At 32.5% G+C, this 21,554-nt stretch overlaps 1 protein-coding gene and 1 pseudogene across 5 annotated transcripts in view; one reads left to right on the forward strand and one right to left on the reverse strand.

The window, feature by feature from the left end:
* SGCZ (sarcoglycan zeta) overlaps positions 1 to 21,554 on the forward strand; it is an 874,970-nt gene that overhangs the window by 590,308 nt on the left and 263,108 nt on the right. The gene's annotated exons all lie outside the window — the stretch shown is intronic.
* Positions 6,092 to 6,696, reverse strand: LOC119257762 (high mobility group protein B1-like; annotated as a pseudogene).

Raw genomic sequence — 21,554 nt, forward strand, 5'->3', positions numbered from 1 at the left:
TGGGGACAGATCCTATATTGTGACCAAAAAAGAAAACAAAAGTAAAACAATGATATGTCAATAATAAATAAATAAATAGTACACCTAGATAACTTAAATGAGTCTGGCTTGTTCTTAGTTGGAGTCTTCTCAACAAACTACATACAGTTATTTTTTTTCATTTAGAGATTCAAAATTATCATGAGTTTCTATGAAGCAATAATTAAATTTATTCTGTATTTCTAAATTCTTTGCTTTATAAGTATATTTTAAATCTAGTAATTTTCTTTCACATTGCTTAGAAGTATGGAAATTGAGGGCCTCCCCTGGTGGCACAGATGGTTGAGAGCAACGCTGTGAAGCTGTCCACAGCCTCTGCAGCGCCGGTTCGATCTGGCTGACCGGTGGGGGTCCCACATGGCCCTGCAGACCTCTCCTGTCTTGCCTGCTGCTCCCATCAGCATTGTATTTCGTCAGTCTGCCTGTTATGTTCCCCACTGTATCTCTGGTGAATCCTCTCACCCTTCCGCTCATCTGGCATATACCCCGGTTCTTGCATGTATAAATAAATAAATAAATATTTTTTAAAAGTATAGAAATTGAAAAAACTTGATTAACCTAACTCAATAATACACAGTAATTTTGTACATAATTCAATAAACTTGTTAAAAATTAAAAGCAGATTGCCATTGGACCTTTACGTATTTTGATTAATCCAGTAAGTTATTTATTCTGAAAGTGTTTAATATAAACTATAATATTAATCATTTCAACATCAATTTTTTTTAAAGATTTTTTTTTAATTTATTTATACAAGAACCGGGGTAAGGGCCAGATGTGTGTGAGGGTGAGAGGATTCACCAGAGACAGAGAAGGGAACAGAACAGGCAGACGGACTGAAAGCACTGCTGAGGGGAGCAGCAGGCGAGACAGAAGAGGTCTACTCCGCCATGTGGTTTGCTCCTCAGCTGGCAGGGATCGAACCAGCACTGCAGAGGCTGCAGACAGCTTCACATCGCTGCACTCAACCGCCTGTGCCACCGGGGAGGCCCTCAACATCAAGTTTTTAAGGGTACATTGGAAATACTCTTCAAAATATTATTTTGAAGATAAAGTATTGCGGTTTTTATTGCATTAGAAAAAACTATTTGTATTGCTTGCTGTGAGAAATCGTAACCTTGAAAGTTTTAAGTTAAGCTATTTATGAAATGACATCATCTGACACTTCAAATAAGCTAAGAGCTCAAGAAGGAATTATTTCATATGAATTATTGCTAAAAAATCAGGGCTTGCTCTATGCTTTTATAGTCTGTCTAAATGAAATAGTTTGTTCTTCCTTTTCATTATACTAATATGTAAACACTCCACCCTCCTCCAGCACACATGCTACAAATTTATTCAGTAATTAAGCTCATGGTTGGGTTCCTCTTATTTTTCTACATTACTGTTTTCTATGAAGATATTATTCCCCTTGCTCTCATAGTGTATAACAACTATTAGCTGTCTTTGTTTCATAACAGATTCTTCTTCCAAAATACCATAATTTAGAAATATTTAGTAAATTCAAGTTCTGTCTAATTGCCCAGAAATTCTGTGTAGTTATCACTGAAGAAATAGGTGATTAAATTGTTTGTGTCCATTGTCTACTTAACTATCTAATGAAGTGTGCTAATATTCTGGTTAACTTTACTTTAAGGTTTAATGTGTAAAAACCTACTAGTTAAAGGTAAATACAATCTTTTTTTTTTTTTTAATTCTGGAGCACAAGGACTTTTCTTTTCCATGGTCTGTACACCTTTTCTATCTTAAATGTTATACCGTAAATACATGGGCACATTTGAGTCTCCAAGTATTCAGATATATCTATTCAACTATTCTCAAAATATTTTCAAAATGCTCATTAAATTTTAGCTAAATAATTGCCTGGAAATATTTGTAACATTTATAGTTTGCTAAAGAAGAAGGATTTTATATCATAAAATGATGAAAGTAGTTATTAATATATTTGTTCACTTATGTGTAAAATCAGCTTGGTTTTAAAACAAGTTTATTCATAGAATTTTAATTACAATATTTATTTAATTTAGGTTGGTTTCATAGGACCTAGTAAGTTTTTCCTTAGGAATCCAAATACCATCTAAGATTATTTAATCTTTAGCTTCCTCACTTATGGTAAAGTGGTTATAGCTAGATTGTATGTTGTTTAGATGTTTTGGATATGATTACAGTGTGAGTACGAAAGAAAATAAACTAGTGGGAAAACATAATATTTGGAATTGGTTAGTAGAAGAAAAAGAGGGGAGAATCTACTAATTTATATATGTTAAATTTCTTCTAATTGATTTTATGCCTACTCTCACACATCCTTATTTATATGCATCTGGTAGAACATCCCTTCTCTTTTATGATCAAGAATGTATTTTTCCACCAAAACAGATTTTCTTGATATTATTTTTTTCTACTCAAGTACTAATAAGAGTAATTCTTGATAAAAATTATGTAACCTGTAGAATTTCAAAGTAGTTCAGTGTATTTTGATGACTCATATCATGATTAACTATCCATTGGTGAAGCATACGGTATTGCAGTTGTATGCCAACCTCATGTCCCTACAAAGAAGTCACAAGTGAACTTATGTTTTTGATACACTTATATGATTTCTGCTAACTGCCAGACATTCAACGATGCTCTGTAATGCTCGGAAAGTATTTGGTCAATTGAACTTAAACTGCTGATAAATAAAAATATGGTCAAAGCGGTTCTGTGGATCTTAACAGGAAAAATAAAACTAAATTAGAAATAATAGGGCTACATGTTGAGTGATCTGTGAGTAGGTCATAATTTATAAGCAAATAATACATATTAAAATATTGACATTTGCTCAGAAGAGGAAGAGGTGGTGTTGTATTTCTGGTTAATAAAATACATTTTCTTTTATTTTCAAATTATTTTCCTTAAGAACTGACACACAATTTTTATGAGAGTTCAAATGATTATCTATAATGGTATAGATTAATGCTTTTGTATTCTAGAAATTTGGAGACATTTTATTTAGTACCTTTCAAGTTAAGTATTTGACAGATTAAGGATGTTTAAATACTTAAACGTATTTATGTCTAGAAAGCATAATATCTCACTTTCTTATTATGCAATACTTGTTCATTCCTAATTTACAAAATAAATTTCCTTCATTTATCATTTCTGATAGAAAACCCAAATAGATCCTATTTCAAATTGTATTACATACTTTATTAGAAATTATATTCTACAGAGCACTAATAAATGTTATTATTGTCTTAATGAATATGAGTGAGAGAATTAGAGAATGAAAGAGTAAGCGAATGATTGAGGAAATAAAGTAAAAAGAAATTATCGAAGTTCCCAACAAAGCATTTCATGAAGAAAGAAGAGCACGTAACATTTGCTAAGTTTTTGCTGTTAATGTCAGAGATGTACTTAACAATTAGAAGTCATGAAACACACAGAAATATTAGGGCAAAAGCTAGGCAATTTCTCTTTTGATAACATGGGCGTGTTAACACTGAACTGTCTCCATTGGACAGCTAAGTGCCTCATGCATAGGTCTGATCATGCAAAGTGCAATCCTCGATGAAGGCTATGCCTCTTAGTGGAGTTCACTACCAAGCTGATTGAAGCTGACAGCCCTATGCTGTTTGTAAGGAAAACTTCATGGGGAGTTAAGAACAGATGCTAAACAATATGGCACATTTGATTTCATGCTGCTCACATATACCAGCCCCTGGCAGTCTTTATGAGGTCAGAAGATTAGTAAAATTGTAGTCAGCAGGAATACAGTGTATATAAGTAGAAAGAGCCAAGCAGGTGTGTTGAAATGAGCTTGGTCCAGGCTTTACCCAGGTGTGTCTTACTTGTCCTTCAGCATATGGCTGTTAGATCATAAGGGAAAAAGCAAGCAATGCTTATAATTCAATATAAATAATGCAACTAGTAAGACTTTGTGCATGTTGAATATGAAGTGTGTGTGTGTGTGTGTATGTGTTTTGAACTAATTGTATACTGAATTTAATTTTCAATGTGTATTTAAAATCTTAATTTTGATGCTCTTCGAACAAAGAAGAAGAAGAAACTCATTGATGGAAAAGAATTCAGTTGTGATTATAGGCTATTTTCAGTTTATATGATTCTGGTTTTTTTGATGTGATTCTATCCATCTATACAATTAGAATATTGAGGTGATGATGTCTAAGATATGTAACAAATATGAGAAACCAATACTTGTTTTATATCTCAAATTCTTAATAGAGTTTTTGTTTGCTTCTTTAATTGTGCTTTTAATATTTCTTTTGGTATGCAATACAGAGATGCAATTAATGCAGTGGTTAATGACTTAGAAGAAAGAGGCAGAGTGGAAAATAATTTGAGTTAGAGAAGTGCAGCCTCAGTTTCTTTTCCAGTAGTTTCCACTACTACAATATCATTTTTTCTGGTACAGCTTAATGGAATTTTATTTATTTTGTAGTTTCTGTGAGAGCCAGGTGCAGGAGTGGTAAAACTGATAATCACTGAGTTTGTTTTAAGTAAGAGGAAGCTAAGCCCCCAAATAACTATCATAAACTAGTTGATGATCCATTCAGAGTTTGAATGAAATTGATTTATATGTGTTGCTCTGTACCACACTGCCTCTTTTAATCTATTACAGATCCTGGAGTAAGAGAAGTAACTGATTTGGAGTAAAGGAACACAAACAGAAAAATAAACTATTATCATAGCATAGTATTTTTACTAAAATATGGTCTTATCTTACCATCTGTGTCTGCTTTCTTCTATCCTAAGAAAGCAACCTCTGAGAATATAAGGGGAAAAATTTGTAATTTATTTACAAATCCAAAATGGAGCCTACCTTTTCCCCCAAACTTTACTGTGGCATCTTTGGTTCATAATCAACAATTAGGTATCAGTCTAGTTCCTATGTTTCTATTCCATGTAAAAAAATACAACAGAGACTTCAATTCTGTTCCATTGATCTATATAACTTTTTTGTTGGACTAGCACCATACTGTTTTGATTATAATAGCTTTGTACTATAGTCTGAAGCCTGGCCTTTTGATTCTACCATTCTTTCTCTTTCTGTCAAGATTGCTTTGACTTTTTGGGTTCTTTTGTGATTCTATATACATTTCAGTAATGTTTGTTCTATTTCTTTGAAGAATCCCCTTAAAATTTTGATAGAGATTGAATTGAATCTATAAATTGCTTTGGTTAAGATGAGTATTTTAGCCATGGTAATGCTTCAATCCATGATCAATCTTTCCATTTTTTGTATCTTCCATTTATTTTAACAATTTCTTAGAGTTTTCATTTTATAGGACCTCTACCTCATTTATTAAGTTTACCCCAGGCATTTAATTTTTTCTGATGCTACTATAAATGCAATATGTCAATATCAAATAACTGTTATATACCTGAAACACAACTAATTCTACCTGTCAATTGTGCATCAATTTTAAAACCAACCAGTAATTTTGATGCTAAAAATGTATTTTGTTAAAGTAATATAATAGAAGACTTGATAGCATATACATGCCTTTTTTGATGCAAATATTTCCATATTTATTAACAGTATAAAAACTGTAAAAAGAACTAAAGTTGGTTTTAGTTTTGTTTTGTTTTATTTTTTTTAATTGTATTTACTTACAAGAATTCAGAATGTCAGCAAAACAGCTTGTGATTTTTGTTTATTGTTTGCAATTACAGAGTGGTATTCAGTTAAGATAACAATAGTTATTTTATATAAGCTGCATCAGAGACAAATGAAGATGAAAAATTACTCTCCACATATATTGCTAATTTGTGCTATTCAATAAGAACCTGCTTTAAATTTCTACACCAATTTACAACCCCAAGACTGTACCAGGATAGGCTGGTGGCTGTTGAAACCATCAAGACAGGGCTCTCTAAAGGCATATTTGATAGTGTGTTAACTATACAAAAAAGAAACTGTACAGTTTAAGAACAAATGTTACACAGTGTTAAATTTCAAGTTTTTTTTTTTTTTTTAATTTAAAAGTAATGATTTGTGTACAGAGGGTTAAATGCCTGTGACAGAGAAAAATACTGCACTGGAACCTACTTATTCATCATCATCATCCTCTTATTCATCCTCATTTTCTTTATCATTTTCATCTTCTTCATTCTCTTTGTCTTTCTAGTCTTCCTCCTCTTCCTCCTTATTCTTGCCCCCAGCTGTGATAATCACTTTTTTGACTGTATCAGGCTTTCCATTATCTAAGTATTCAGCTATATCCTTCTCATAGTTTTCCTTCAGCTGAGCCTCCTTTCATAAAGCCACTTGTGTTCTGAACCAGTATTATTCCACTCTTTCTGTTTCTTTGCAACATCATCAATGGATAGACCTGGATGTTCTCCTTTGATTTTTGAATAATACTCAGAATAGAACAAGAAGGGGCTGAAGGAGCCTCTGGGGTACATTGGGAAACTTGAGCTTCATTTTTATTTCCCCTTTAGGGAGATATCAGTTTTCATTTCTCTTTCATAAAGTGCCTTCTCCACCCTTGATATGCCTTCAAACTTTATGGGCACTTGTTAGAAAAACTCGGAGAAGTTGACTGTATTTCTGGTTGCTCCTTCTTGTGCTCCTCCTGGCACGTTTGCACACAAAAATTGCATATGATAACATTTTGCCTCCATTGGCTTCTTAGGCTCTTCTTTGCCCATGTTTAAATACTTCCCAACCAGAAAAGTTCAGTGTCCATTCAGCTCTCACTTGCCCCAGTGATATCTCTATGGAGCTCAAGATAACAACAATGACTTGGTTCCCATTTTTATTCCTGCATGTTCATTTTTTTATGTGAAAAGCTTTAAGTTAGTATTTTCCAATGAAGTACCTGTACTTATTTTAGAAGAATGAAATTTCTGAGAAGTTAATAAAAGCAGAATACTGTTTTCTTTTTTAAGGTATTTTGCTTTTATATGATATACATTCTAGCCTCAGTAAACATGAAGTTAAGAAATTTTGAGGGGAAAAATTAGTGTTTGCATCTGTTTTTTTTTTTTTTTTTAACTAAAGTGCTTGTTTTTAATTCATTAAATTTCAAATGTATAATATACATATATATACATGTACTTCAAAAACAAATAAAGGTGATCTAATTTAATTGTCTTCTAGGACCAAACTCTTTTTTCTAGTAGGGCAAAGCTCCATAAAATTTCATGTAGATAAGAAAAACCTATATAAAACAGTATATATTTTTAAAATCCATTTTATTGGTCCTGTAATTTGAGGAAATTTTTTTCTGTCTGTCATTAAATTGATTGTTAACACACATTTTAGGTTTTATTATGATTTCTACTCCTTTCTTTGCCTTCCTAGGTAATTTAGTGGGATAAGAAAAGAAGTTTCATTATGAGTGGTGCAATTTTAAAATCAATTCAGACCATTTTAAACAATAACACATGAGATGGAGAATTTGACATATTATTCTTGTAAAACAAAGAGCTATGCTTTATTAGATTATTGGATCATTTAAATTGGTTAAAATATAATCACTGGCATAACTGCATATTAAGATATAGTAAAACTTACTCATTTAATGCATATCTTACCAAAGCATTTCTTTAATTGAAGAAGCTGGAAAATTAATCACTCATATACCATTATTGAAAGTGTATATTAAAGTGTCACCTTGGGGCCTCCCCAGTGGCGCGGCGGTTGAGCGCTGGGTTGCAAAGCTGCCCGCGGCCTCTGCGGCGCCAGTTCGATCCCCGGCTGCTCCCCGGCCACCAGAGGATGGTCCCACATGGTGCACAGACCTCTCCTGCCGCCCGCTGTTCCCCTCAGCAGTGTACTTCGGTCCTTCTGCCTGTTCTGCTCCCCGCTCGCTCTGGCTCTGGTGAATTCTCTCACCCTCCCACACTTCTGACTGTACCCATTGCATGTACAAACAAACAAACAAATAATTAAATAAATAAAAATACATGCCTCTTTAAAAAAAAATAAAATAAAATAAAGTGTCACCTTGAAATTTAGTGACCAATACCCATCAGTATTTTTTTCTCCAACATAGAAATAAGCACAAAGTTATTTCTATCACAATGTTTATTGCATATTGACTTATAATACAAATTATTAGAAACAAAATAAATGGTTATTAACATGGCTAGTTATATATTATTTAATGAATATTGATAAAGAAATGTGGTACTTTTATAAGGAAATATTTACACATTTGCTGATTATTTTGAATTATATTGCTACATTAAATATATAAAAAAACTAGCTACATAATGTCTTATTCTGTAAATAGGATGCCCTCGATATATTTTATGTTACTGAAACTCCTAAAATGCTAAGTATATTAAAATATACTTTTAAAAATATATTTTCAGTAAAAATTACAACTTAGAGCAAGTATTTAAAAATAAGAAATCATTTGAAAATCCCTGAAGCAGGATATAACAGGCACAAAAAATTTGAAAGTCACTGGTTGCCAATCCATCATTCACAGGGCTAGAAGTTCAATCTGAATGGAGGATAAAGCACTATCAATGGTGTGATCCCACACATTTCAGATAGATAAATCATAGGCCAAAGATAGAGTTAAATCAGTAATTGGGAGGGGGGTCTACTAACCTTAGAGATTAAATTTTTGTATTTGACATACTATGGTTGCATGATGTATAAAATATGCTTACTGTACTCATATTTTTATCAGAAAACAAGGAAATTGCAATACCTGAGTATTATGCTATTTATTTAAAATAGTCGATTAGCCATTTCCCTAGAATATAATGAAGAAATGACATGGAAAGGAAGTAATCTAGCAATTTCTGCCTGTAAGCATATATATATAGGAAAGGTACTAGCGTCTATTAAATGGCAAATTAACATATACTTTCTATCTACCTATTCATTTAACTATCCATTTATAAATAAATATACTTTACATTTATAGTACTTATAATTAAATTTATAATATTAAGCTTATAATTTCAAATTAATAATATTTGATATAGCTTCACCTATAATTGAATAATCAATTAAATACTACTTTCTGGCATTGCAAATTCACATATTGAAAAATAAAGCAGAATTTGGTTGTATTATCATCAAATTCTTATAGTATTTGAAAGTTTGCATATTCTTCTCATTTGAGCTTTATAACAATCCTCTAAGGTAGATATTTATAGCAAAAGTGAAACACTGGAGGTCAAAAAATAAAGAATTTTGTGTTTAATTAGTAAATGGAAGAACCAGCCTTCCCAAACAGGTGTTTTTGTAGCTAAAATCTCTTTCATTGTACCAGTTTACCCCTTCCTTTGTTGACACCTCTAATACCTTGAGCAACAAGTGATTGCCTAAATTGTATATTTCTAATTATAGTTAATTATAATTCCTAATTATAGCCCATGATCCTCATTGGACATATTTTCTAAGTATACATATATCAATTATTCACCCAGAGGTCTAGATACTGTTATTTTATAGTTGAATTGATTGAAAAAGATATAGACATTCATATTTATATCATTCTTTCATAATAAATATTATAAATTAGTTTAGGGGTGACATTATTTATGAATCAATCAGTGTAAAATAAATTGGTCATATAATCATTGCTAAACCCTAGAGAATATAGCAATTTTACTTTCATTTTTGCCTTTGCATACAATTTCTCTAATACAACTCTGTGATAAATCAAAATAACATAACAAGCTACACTGGACAAGTACCATAAGCAAGAAATAAAGATTTGTAAGAGTGAATAAAAGAAGAAAATAAAATAATGTTCCTGTTTCTCCAGCATTTTGGTTACAAATGCAAATTTGGTTATCAGTGAAACAGTTTAGGGTGTGAGGAAGTGGGAAAAAATCTCTAAATCTTAAATCAGAAATCCTTAAAATGAGACTTACTATTTATCCTGGGTAGGATGCTGTAAAATAGGAATTTGGACTTTATCAGTTTTTCTTATATATCCTTGACCATAACAAGTAGTAGGGATACTTACTAACAATGTAATTCTCAGGCTTCATTTTTCACTTTACAGACTTGTAATTTCTGGGAAGGAAATTGAGAAGATCCATGTTTAAAAGCACTTATCTAAATTTTCTTGAAGTTCATAAATTCTAAGATTCTAAATAGTAAAATTTGAGCATCAGCTCTGTTCTACATATTGTACAAGAAACTATAGGTCAACAGAAAAACGAAAATATATATTAATAAACAACAAGAAATTCATGATTTAGTTGGAGAGCATATATATGCAACTAATGTGATTTTATGTGTAAATGTCTCCTTATGTTCACACAATTAGTCACTTAGCGTCTACCTGTTTATATTGAGGTACTTCAGCATGTGCCCATCAAGGCCTATCTTCCACTTCCCAAAACACTTACCTTATGCAGAAAATTAATGTCATTCCTAGATCCAAACTTTGTGGAAAATACCTAGAAATACTGAAAAATCCACTAAAAGGACTATTTTTCAGTTTCCATGACTTTGGTTATTACTGTGTTGACAGGTGCTTTATAGCCTACAGAATTCCATATGCCAAGAATGTTGCCTTAAAATTAGAATGGATTGTTTTGGACACTACGGGATATGCACATCAAAGACATCTTTATAGACACATCACCCAAAGCAGTGATAGTGAAGGCAAAGATCAGCAGCTGGGACTACATCAAATTAAAGAGCTTCTGCACAGCAAAAGAGACAATAACAAAAACTAAGAGAAACCCCACCAACTGGGAGAACATTTTTGCACACAACACTAATGATAAAGGACTGATCACAAAAATCTGCAAAGAGCTGATGAGACTCAACAACAACAAAGAATATAATCCTGTCAAAATATGGGCAGAAGAGCTAAAAAGAAACTTCTCTGAAGAGGAAATACAAATGGCCAACAGGCATATGAAAAAATGTTCACCATCACTCGTAATCAGGGAAATGCAAATCAAAACTACCATGAGATACCATCTTACACCAGTGAGAATGGCACATATTAAAAAAACTAGCAACAACAAATGTTGGCGAGGGTGTGGAGAAAAAGGAACTCTCCTGCACTGTTGGTGGGAGTGCAAACTGGTCCAACCACTATGGAGAGCTGTGTGGAGATTTCTTAACCTACTAAACATAGAGCTTCCATATGATCCAGCAATTCCACTCATAGGTATTTACCCAAATGACACAGAAACATCAACTCCAAAGAGCACCTGCACCCCTATGTTTATAGCAGCACTGTTTACAATAGCTAAGCTTTGGAATCAACCCAAATGCCCAAAAATAGATGACTGGATCAAGAAGATGTGGTACATATACACCATGGAATATTACTCAGCATTCAAAAAGATAAACACATGCAATTTACAGCAACATGGATGGCGCTGGAAGGGATCATGCTCAGCGAAATAAGCCAGAAAGAAAAAGAAAAAAATATCGGATGGTCTCACTCATAGCAGGAATCTAGAAAACTTAAATAAGGGACCAGGAAAATGAATATCTATATGAAAGTGAAAATCATAATCAACAAACAACTATGAACCAGAGACACTTTATGAGGAGTGGGGGCGGGGGGGATTGGGGTCAAAATAAAGGGGTTGCAATTGTTTGGGGAATATAAAAATAAAATTTAAAATATATATATATATATAATTAAAAAAATAAAATTGGAATGCCAGTTTAACAGCTACTTTTGTTTAATTGCAAGAATTCAGCTATTGTTACAGCTAGTATTACACAAAATTTATAAGCCTTTCAAATTTTTCAAGTTGTGATTAATAATCTGTAGACTGTGCTGATGTCTCTAGATGTAATCAAGGGATACCTTTTCTTTGAAGGTCAAAAGAAATGGACCCATTGTAGGATCCTTCCTGAAATCGCAAGACTGTTGGTGCAAAATTACGTGAACTTCTGCTCCAACTTCTTGCTGAAGAACTCAGATGAAGTTATTAATTATTTTTTCTTACATAATTATAGGCCAGTAGTTCTCCAGTCACCTTATCACTGATGATATAAGTCCCTTATCTGTCATATGTTGTGCAAATATTTTCTCCCATTCAGTAGGATTTTAATGTGCCATTTCTTCCCAAAATCATTTCATATTGCTTTTCTAGTCATTTACTTCATTCTTCAAATCAATATAGGATTGTTTGTGTTCCAAGAATAAAAGATATAGGAAAAAATCTGAAGATTTTGAACAAAATCATAAACAACTTAAAATTTAATTAAACTATCCCTGTTTTGTTTTAGACTATGCATTTTCAGATGTTTCTCAGTGAAAATTTCTAGTCAGGTTTTGGTATCCTACCATGTTTGCTGTCCCTTTGTACTTACACTTTTCTTCAAATGTAATTTCAGTTCTCAGGCTTGTATTCAGAACATAGATCGTATCTCTTTGTTGTGACGTCTCTGTGTGAACTTTGGAACTATGGAAGGAAATGTAATTTTAAAATATTACAATCTGAAAAAACAAAAGGAAAGGAAAAGAAAATCAAACATTTCCAGAAAGAGAAAAGATTAAAAAATAGTTTATTATTGAATGAGCATTACACTAGAATTTATTATGTATCACAGAAAATCAACCCAAGGTATTGCAAAAGCAGACATCTCACCCTCATATACAACAAAGCTAATAGAACTAATTACACACATTTTCTCAAGATAAACAATAAATAATCCTCATGTAAGAAAACTTGACAGCATCATCTGTCACACATAATTCACCTGGCGATATAGGGCAGCCATTTATATTTGCTAATAGCCTTATCTAAAAGAAAAATACCTCCTAAAAAAAAACTGCCTCCTAAGACTGCAACTTGCGACAGAAATCAGCTGAACTTAGACTCCTCTCCACCGAAATTAGGACTCAGTATACTGTCTCCCTTGATGTTTACATTTTAAAGTGATGGCTCTCAACCTTTTTTGTGAGTCAAGAAGATTCTTGAGTTGTAAAACTGGCAGAAGGCTTATTTATTTATTTATTTGCTTATTTATTATTTATTCATTTTTAAAGATTTATTCATTTATTTATTTATTTTTATTTATTTATTTATTTATTTATTTATTTATTTATTTATTTATACAAGCACTGGGTACAGTCAGCAGCACGGGAGGGTGAGAGAATTCACCAGAGCCATAGAGCCAGAGCGGGGAACAGAACAGGCAGACTGACGAAATACAGAGCTGAGGGGAGCAGCAGGCGCAGCAGGGGAGGTCTGCACGCCATGTGGGACCCTCACAGGTGGCCGGGGATCAACCTGTGCTGCAGATGTTGCGGGCAGCTTCACAGCCCAGTGCTCAACTGCTCTGCCACCAGGGGAGGCCCCAAAAGGCTTATTTAAGCTTGTAAAATGATTTACATAGACCTCAAAGGGGCAGAAAAGTCACATATGTATGTTTGGTAAATTAACTGCTTTAAGAAAAAAGGGAGAATTTCTCTCCTGTTTTAACCAGGGAAGATTAAAAATTATTATACTTATTTTTTTTTTTTTGCCTTTATAGACTCCACCTTTCAAAATGGTTCATCAAAGTGTTTTACTAACCCAAAGATGATTTACGGCATAACCATAGGAGAATAAGGTGGCTAGAGACAATTATTGATTATCAAATTACCAACCTATAGCATCTTTTGTTCGTTGCAAGCTAGATTTTGCTGTGTATTGTTCACAGTACAAATGCAGATTTTAAAATAGTTGGTGTTGAAATTTGAACTCTTTACAGATAATCAAAGGAAATAGCCTTTATTTTTCTGGTTTGAAGAAAATTAACACAACTGGTTAGTAAAAGATCTTAAATTAGTACTTGAGTTTTAGTTATCAGTTCATCTCAACTATACCTTTTTACCTCTTATTTGCCATTATAAATGGACATTTATGAAAATAAATCTAAAATTATGTAAATTCTATAAATTATACACAAACACATAAATTATATAATTTATAATTATATATTGTTATAAAGTTACTATTTTCTAAGTGAAACAAAGGTTATTTCTCTGTCTTTGGCCTGTGTTCTTAATTGCATTACAAATAATTTAACAGGATAAATAAATCAAATTAGTAATAATATATTGTTCAAAACTATCATTGGTTTAAAGGCTGATATCTTGGAAAGTTACATTTATCTAATTACAAGAAATAAAAGGATTCATTATGAAAATAATTTTTGATAATTTATTCCTTATAAGTTTGCATTGATATGCCTTTAATTTAGATGGAGGCAAAGAATTCCAAACTATCTGTCAAGCAATTTGATTACTGCTATTCCTTTATTAGAATATTTACTTTCTAATTTCTAGTTTCTATTGAAAAAAAAAAAAAAACTACACCAAAACTAATCAAGTCAAATTATTTTTTATTATACTGTTGTCTTACATTACAGACATATTATTATTTTAATTCAATACTCAATATGATCTCATTTCAATATAAATTTTCCAGTAAAACTTTTTTGATAAAAATAATTTATACTCATATATGTTAAATACATATTGGTCAAAATTTTGGATTTGCATATAGAACATTTAATTTATGGATGAAATCTCTGCCATGTAAACATTAACAAAGCTATACATCACTTAGTAAGGCTAGATATTACTGTCATCTAATATCAGAAAGGCTTTCTTCTAGAAGTGTCTGATACATGCTATTATGTGCTTTGGGAAATATAAAAATGCCACTTAGAAAAAAAAATCTGAATCTTATAATATTAAGAGCAGTCAAGCTTGAAATGGTAAAAATCTCTCCAGTTTATCTATTTTATAAATTACAGAACACAAAATAGATTTGCATGGTGTACCTCATCGTTAAATGTATAAGAAGGGCATTGCATTTCAAAATTACTTTTAAGAGATGTTATTGTAGGCAGAGTAATAGCACCTGAAGATATCCATATTCCCAGAATCTATAAGTATATTACATAGATGCAAAGATAATTACCATTATAAATACAATTAAGGGTGCTAATCAAGTGACCGTGAGGTGGAAAGATCATCCTGAATTATCCAAGAGGGCACTATATAACTACAAGTGTCTTTATAAGTTGTGGCAGGTGGCAAAAGAGTAAGAGTCAAGAGATTCAGAATCATAAATCCCTGGTCTTCAAGTTAGAAGTAGGGGCTATAAGCCAATTAATGCTGACAGCCTCTAGATGTGGGGAAATACTAGGAGATTTTAGAAATAATGCTGTCCTGCCAAGATCTTGATTCAGACCAATGAAATTCACTTTAGGTTTATGAACTCAAAATATATAAGCTAGTATTGTTGTACAGTTTTCAGCTATTAAGTTTGTTATAATTTGTTGTAGTAGTAATAGCAAACTAATACAGGTGTACGATCTATCATGGTTTTTTTGTTAAGTCATTTGTTTCCTGAACTACTGCATTTGTTTTTGAGAAGATTAAATAAGAATCACACATAAAAATCCACTCTCAGGATTTGAATTGATAAATAGAGCAAGTGTGAGGTGATGAGTATGTGATAACCTTATTGCAACAATGCAAGTAGTTTTCAGGGGAAGTAGTCAAAGAAATATTAAAATTCCTCATAATGTCCACCTGACCCACTTCTGTAACTTGCCCGAAGGTAGAAGAAGGAGCCATTGTTTATAATTGTATTAACCTTGAGGCAACAACTGATTCCTTTTTATTTTGAACTAAAACTCATGAAGAACAAAACTGCTCTTAAAAAATTAAAATACAAATTCAGAAAATTCCATTAATTATTTGAATATAGTTACCAAAATTTCTTATACAGTTAATGAAATGACAAAAACTATTAAAATTTAATTGTGTAGCTAATATATGGAAAATCAAATAATATATATTTAAAATCATGAGAATAATAAGAAACTTGGATTTTATACAATTTTAAAAATATGTTGTCCCTACTGCATTAAATAAGATTTATCTAAATCTAAACAAAAATTAAAAAGCTATTCTATTCCCTTTATTAAGTGTTCTTGAAAAACTTGGCATTTCCAGAACAGCTTTGGCAATTCATTTTTCTTCTGCTAATGAAGTATCCTAAAATTAACAGAAAAATATCACTCAAAAGAAGCACCTTTGTATAAATTTGTGAAAAAAGCTTTTTGGTTTTTAGCTTTTATCATTGCTTAGTTGTTTTGTTTTACCATACTCTTAGAGGCTTTCTCAAGAGCAATGCTTCCCCAACAATTGTTAGTGAAAGAACAGAGACTGAAAAAGAAAAAAAAAAACAAGATTCTCCAAATGTCCAAACTTGAAATCATGTCTGATTTTAGAAACTTGCAACAGAGGTCCGAAACTATATCTAAAGTGAGTCTTCATACACGGTAGAATATATATAAAACAAGGAAAGTGAGGTAGTCTTATCCAGTCATGTTTAAATGTAAACAATTAAAAGATATTTCCTCCTAAAATATAGTTAAGAACTCAAAAGTTAGTGACTGAGAGTCTCCATTTTCCAGTTTTGTGTTAATGAAGACCAACATATATCAAAACTTTTAAGTGTCTTTTATTATATTAATTACTTCTTCCATGGAAAGAGTGTGTTTGACGGAGTAGACCAGGGCAAGAAGCAAGTCCTGAGTTACACATTTCCTTCAGACAGGAATGTAAATATCTCCTCTCTGGTTGAGATTAGTTGGAAGTATAGGTCAGTATCACATATGTACTTTCTTCAGCTAGTTAGACATGAACACTTTTTGTTTTTCAAAGTATACAGATATACAGATCAAGATTTACAAAATAATTCATTTACATATATCTTGAAAATGTATTGTCAAAAAAGATAACTATTTCTTTTATTCAAATTTCGTTCTATCCCAATGAAATCACCAAAGTAGCTCTTAAAAACAATTAACAGAAGGCCTCCCCGGTGGCGCAGCAGTTGAGCGCTGGGTTGCAAAGCTGCCTGTCAGCCTCTGCAGTGCCGGTTGGATCCCCAACTGCTCCCCGGCCACCAGAGGAGGGTCCCACATGGCGCGACAGACCTGTCCTGCTGCACCTGCTGCTCCCCTCAGCAGTGTATTTCGTTGGTCTGCCTGTTCTGCTCCCCACTCTGGCTCTGGTGAATTCTCTCACCCTCCCGCACTTCTGACTGTATCCAGTGCTTGTATAAAATAAATAAATAAATCTTAAAAAAAAAAAAGAAAAAAATTCTTAAAAAAAAAAACAACAACCAGCAACAACCTTTTTAATCAACTGATGAGAGTGCTAATGAGTTGTACTACAAATGAATCACAGATTAAAAAGCAAAGCAGGACTTACAAATATTAAAAACATATCTGTGAAGAAAAAATTGTAATTGAATCAATAAAATTGATTAAAGGCCTCCCTGGTGGCATGAGGATTGGGACACAACCTTTAGGGTGGTCTGCAGCCACTGAAGCACAAGTTTGATCCCCAGCCGGCCAAGGAGATAACCACATGGCACAGCAGACCTCTCCTGGCTTGCCCACTGCTCCCCTCAGCAGTGTGTTTTGGTTGATCTGCCTGTTCTTTTCCCCACTCTGTCTCTGGTGAATCCTCTCACCCGCCCACACCTCTGGCCTGTACCCCCGTCCTTGTATGCATGGATAGATAAATCTTTAAAAATAATAAAAAATTAAAGTAAAATTGATTAATTATCAATAAAATTGGAAAGTAAATTATATTTAGGGGCAAATAGTGAAAAGGAGATTTTAAAAGTTTCATTGAATTATTAGTTTTATTATTTAGTGAAGATATTACAAATTCAAAATAAATACAATAAATGCAATTAGGAAATCTATAATAACTTCTAATTATAAAATTAAATGTGAAAAGTAGAACAATAATTAAAATGTGTTCAATTTTCTTTCTCTTCCAAATCCCAGCACATATGCCCTATTTCAAAAAAAATCCATGATCTTCAATATTTAAAACATTTTAAATTAGAATTATATAAAATATTTTATTCATGTAAATATTTAAAAAATTAACTTGAAATAAAAAATGAAACTAGGAAAGTGGTTGCATTTTACAATATAATATGAAATTATGTGACAAGATAAACTTACTTGTTATTTAAGACATCTAAAGGTCATTAGCTCACAATTACACACCATTATCTCCTAAGGCAGTGGAACCCAAGGTTAGTTTGTTTTATGCATTTGATGTAGGGTAGCTAACTAAGAATAGGATTAATGCATAAAAAAATTTACCCATGGAATAATTTGCTTCTAGGGAAAATTTAATGGAATTCATTTTAATCTCTATTTAACTTCTATGAGTACCTTTTGTTGAAAGATAATCAGTTTGGTTTTCTCTATACTCAGCATTATCAGACTAGTCATTGAACAGGCAGCCTGTTTTCTCCAGGTCCCTCCATTTTAACTGCACATCAAATAAAGATAGACCTGTGAACTATATTAGTCTACATTTTAAAAAAGCATTATCGTAAGTGTCACTGGTGTCATGTTTTGTCCTGATTTTTTTACATATATATATATATATCTATATATATGCACACATATTTATAATATATTAATATAATATTAGAATAAAATTTATTAGCTATTAAGAAATAGTCCTGCCTACTCTTTTAGGCAGAGCTGGATCACTTTAAAGTAAGACTTGGTATCATGAAAAAGATTACCAAAATAACTCATTTTGATATCACTATAAATTGCTAATTCAAGTGTTTTTGGGACCTGGGTAGATAGGCCTATACCTAACCTAGTTCTTTATTTTAAATCCGTAACTCGGTATATATAAATGCGTTTTCTTAATATGGTAATAAGGCGTTGATCAATTGATTTTATTCTCACAATTGATAAATAATTGCCAGATTAGAAAGAATTTTTAGAAATTAACTAATCAAAATACTATTCCAAACATAGGGAATGAGACTGAGATGTGAGAAATGGACTTTAGCTGATTATTTCATGTGATGATTGATCATATTGGTAAGACAACTAAGGTCACCTGCCCTGGCCTGCTGCTCTTTTAATTACTTGCAGAATCCTATATCCAAATCACTATATGTTGTTTTAAGGAAGCTGAATTTGGGCCTCCCTGGTGGCACAAGGGATTAAGTCACAGCACTATGAAACTATGCCCCACCACTGCAACATGGCACGAGTTTGATCCCCAGGCTGCCAGGAAGCTAACCCACAATGGCGCAGCAGACCTCTTCTTTTTCACTCCGTGCTCCCCTCAGCAGAGTGTTCTGTTCCCCACTCTGTTTCTGGTGAATTTTCTCACCCCACCACACCTCTGGCTTGTGCCCCAGCTCTTATACACAAAAAATAAATGAATCTTTATAAAAAAAAAAAAAAAAAAAAGGGCCTCCCTGGTGAATCAGGCAGTTGAGCGCCGCACTGTGAAGCTGTCCACAGCCTCTGCAGCACGGGTTCAATCCCGGCCTGCCAGCGAGAATCCCACAATGTGCAGCAGACCTCTCCTGTCTCGCCCACTGCTCCCCTCAGAGTTGTATTTCGTCAGTCTGCCTTTTCTGTTGTCGGCTCTGTCTCTGGTGAATCCTCTCACCCTCCCGCACATCTGGCCTGTACCAGGTTTTTGTATAAATAAATAAATCTTTAAAAAAATAAAATAAACTGAATTTAATTTATCCTTAATTCTCCTTATATAATGAGAGACTTGCCATGTAAAACATAAAATTTTAGACAGCTTGTTATAATTTGGGTCTTCTTTTAAGAGAAGTCTATAGTACTCAAGAAATGTGCTACTAATATAAGAATGAAAGTATAGATCAAGGAAGCAGAATGGAATCTAGAAATAAACCCACAATTCCACTCCTAGTTACCTACCTGAAGAGTGCTAAAACTAATAATTAGGGATATATGCAGTCCTAGGTTCATTATAGCACATTTACAACAGTCAAGTTGTAGAAACAAAATTAGTGCCCAGTGGCATACGAATGGATTAAGAGGGTATGCTATATTAACATAATGGAATACTACTCAGCTATGTTGACTATTTGGGACAACATAGAAGAAAATGGAGGGGGTTATGCTATGTAAAATAAGAAAGAGAAAATACAAAATGATTGTACTCCTATGTGGAATGTAGACAAGGAAAACAATGGAACAGACAAAACTAAACTAAAACAAACGTTAGAAATCTGCAGAATTGAATGGGAAGTATAGGGTAAGGAGCCCAAAGGACTCTGATGGACAATTACTTGTGTGTTGGTGGTAGGTTTGGTGTTACATATATCTGAAAAGGTGTGAACCCTTCCCTTTAAATCAGATACAGTTTTATAAACCAATATCACCGCAATAAAAATAATACCTAAAAAGAATATTAAAAATAATATCATATACATACATAATGGAATACTGTTTAGCTGTAAGGAAAGTTGAGATGTTGCTCTTTGAGCAAAATGGAAGGACATTCTTCCAAAAATTTTATTCAATAAAAATTTATTTAATTTTTCAGTATTAAGTAATATGTATAGTAATCATTTAATAAACGCTTTCCTCTGATATTTGTGTTAGTACTGTGCATGAAGTAAATTTTCTAATATAATAAGTTCAGCTTACACCAATTCTTATTGATTACCCTAATTTATTAAATAGATTGTTTCAGGGATCAAATTGTTCCACTAAATTTTGAAATTAAACAGATATTTAAAAGGCAGTCATGATGTAACCACTGGTGTAATATACAAAGTACACATTTTTTAACCCATGTTATTCAAGGCAATATCATAAGATCTTACACACGTATTTATACATCTATTATTATTCACTTGCATTGTGAAAAATGTATCAATCTGTCAAAGTAAGGTCACGTCTAGAATTTTTAACCCTCAACCATTAATAACTATACTGATTTTTTTTTTCTTTTTTTTTTTTTTTTTGTGGGACCCTCGCCGTTGGCCCGGGAAAGAACCGGCGCTGCAGAGGCTGCAGGCAGCCTCGCAGCCCAGCGCTCAACCGCTTTGCCACCAGAGGAGGCCCTATACTGAGTTTTATAAACATTGATGATGAGTCATACTTATCTATAACTATGACTAATTGGCTTAGAATGATTGATTCCTGAGTAACTAATTGATAGAGTTTTATTACTCTGATGATAAAAGATATACAGTATCTAGCTTCTGACATATTTTTTAAAATTTATCGATGTAGGTCAAAATTTAAGTCAAATCAGTGATAACGATTCATTCAAATGTATTTTCAAAGATGAGCTATTAAAATGAAATACCAAAGAAATTTCCCCAAACACCAATTTTTATTCTGTATGTGAAGCACCAATTACAATGTGTAAGAATGGGTACTTTATTTTTGACTTATTTCCCCTAAGATTTTTCTTACATCAAGTTACCAAAAAACACAACATATATTTCAAGCAAATGAAAATTAGAAGAGGAAAACATTGATAGAAGTTGAAATGTATTCATATTAATAACACTTTTTCTATTAAAATATATGATGACCTTGTATTTTTCAGAATTTTTAACTCCTTTTTCATTGAAAAGAGCATAAATTATTTAAAGACCCAAAAGCACTATTCAATATATTACTAAAATAGTGTGCTGTCACTATTTAGACAGTATTGTTTTCAAATAACTTTAGAGATCTCTGTATATCCACCTTAGTTGAACATACC

This window comes from Talpa occidentalis, unplaced genomic scaffold (assembly GCF_014898055.3).
Source record: "Talpa occidentalis isolate TD23 unplaced genomic scaffold, MPIMG_talOcc4v2.1 talOcc4.4, whole genome shotgun sequence".
Lineage (NCBI taxonomy): Eukaryota > Metazoa > Chordata > Mammalia > Eulipotyphla > Talpidae > Talpa > Talpa occidentalis.